Consider the following 2,226-nt stretch of genomic DNA (forward strand, 5'->3'; position numbering starts at 1 on the left):
ATAATTGATAAAACTTAACTAAACTTCTCCTGCACAGGCCATGAAGGCTCAAAGGTACCCACTGGCCGCCGTTTCATCCTCAGACCAGAAGCGTCACGGAATGCGGATATGGAGGGTCATGTGGTCAGCACACCGCTCTCCATTCTGTAGGTCAGTTTCCGACACCGGAGCCGGTACTTCTCAATCAAGTATCTCCTCAGTTTGCCTCCCAAGGGCTGAGTGCATCCCGCTTGCCAACAGCGCTCGGCAGACCGGACGGTCACCCACCCAAGTGCTATCCCAGTCCGACAGCGCTTAAATTCGGTGATCTGACGGGAACGGGTGTTACCACTGAGGCAAGGCCGTTGGCTGATAATAAATAAAATCTACGAAATTTTGAAATTTCACATACAATTCTAGATATGATAAACATGAGAGAAAGAAAGAAAAAATCTACACTCCTGGAAATTGAAATAAGAACACCGTGAATTCATTGTCCCAGGAAGGGGAAACTTTATTGACACATTCCTGGGGTCAGATACATCACATGATCACACTGACAGAACCACAGGCACATAGACACAGGCAACAGAGCATGCACAATGTCAGCACTAGTACAGTGTATATCCACCTTTCGCAGCAATGCAGGCTGCTATTCTCCCATGGAGACGATCGTACAGATGCTGGATGTAGTCCTGTGGAACGGCTTGCCATGCCATTTCCACCTGGCGCCTCAGTTGGACCAGCGTTCGTGCTGGACGTGCAGACCGCGTGAGACGACGCTTCATCCAGTCCCAAACATGCTCAATGGGGGACTGATCCGGAGATCTTGCTGGCCAGGGTAGTTGACTTACACCTTCTAGAGCACGTTGGGTGGCACGGGATACATGCGGACGTGTATTGTCCTGTTGGAACAGCAAGTTCCCTTGCCGGTCTAGGAATGGTAGAACGATGGGTTCGATGACGGTTTGGATGTACCGTGCACTATTCAGTGTCCCCTCGACGATCACCAGTGGTGTACGGCCAGTGTAGGAGATCGCTCCCCACACCATGATGCCGGGTGTTGGCCCTGTGTGCCTCGGTCGTATGCAGTCCTGATTGTGGCGCTCACCTGCACGGCACCAAACACGCATACGACCATCATTGGCACCAAGGCAGAAGCGACTCTCATCGCTGAAGACGACACGTCTCCATTCGTCCCTCCATTCACGCCTGTCGCGACACCACTGGAGGCGGGCTGCACGATGTTGGGGCGTGAGCGGAAGACGGCCTAACGGTGTGCGGGACCGTAGCCCAGCTTCATGGAGACGGTTGCGAATGGTCCTCGCCGATACCCCAGGAGCAACAGTGTCCCTAATTTGCTGGGAAGTGGCGGTGCGGTCCCCTACGGCACTGCGTAGGATCCTACGGTCTTGGCGTGCATCCGTGCGTCGCTGCGGTCCGGTCCCAGGTCGACGGGCACGTGCACCTTCCGCCGACCACTGGCGACAACATCGATGTACTGTGGAGACCTCACGCCCCACGTGTTGAGCAATTCGGCGGTACGTCCACCCGGCCTCCCGCATGCCCACTATACGCCCTCGCTCAAAGTCCGTCAACTGCACATACGGTTCACGTCCACGCTGTCGCGGCATGCTACCAGTGTTAAAGACTGCGATGGAGCTCCGTATGCCACGGCAAACTGGCTGACACTGACGGCGGCGGTGCACAAATGCTGCGCAGCTAGCGCCATTCGACGGCCAACACCGCGGTTCCTGGTGTGTCCGCTGTGCCGTGCGTGTGATCATTGCTTGTACAGCCCTCTCGCAGTGTCCGGAGCAAGTATGGTGGGTCTGACACACCGGTGTCAATGTGTTTTCTTTTCCATTTCCAGGAGTGTATTGTCGTCATCTTCAGGAGTCTTTCGCGAATATTGCTTTTTCATTATTGTAATTGTTATTCATTACCTGTGTTTCTCACTCAACTCTTGAACTAAAAACTCATTTAAATAAATCTTCGAATTTGTTAAATGCATAGATTCAATAGATTCACAAGCTGTGCACGAGGTGTGTTTCATCGCGTCCAGATTGGCCGAATTTGATGGCCAAAACTTCAACGTGAGTACAAGTAGCACACTCTTCAAAACACTGTAGCACAATTCTGACCTTGTGACTACGACAGTTATCCCGCGGAAACATGACATCAAGCATGAAGAGATGTAGATGGTCCGCAATAACGTTCATTTAGTGGCGCCTTCGATTACTAACA

General features: G+C 52.5%; 1 pseudogene; it reads right to left on the reverse strand.

Moving 5' to 3' along the window:
• Positions 1-231: 231 nt before the first annotated feature.
• Positions 232-349, reverse strand: LOC126485747 (5S ribosomal RNA; annotated as a pseudogene).
• Positions 350-2,226: the final 1,877 nt, after the last annotated feature.

This window comes from Schistocerca serialis, chromosome 6 (assembly GCF_023864345.2).
Source record: "Schistocerca serialis cubense isolate TAMUIC-IGC-003099 chromosome 6, iqSchSeri2.2, whole genome shotgun sequence".
NCBI classification, from domain to species: Eukaryota; Metazoa; Arthropoda; class Insecta; order Orthoptera; family Acrididae; genus Schistocerca; species Schistocerca serialis.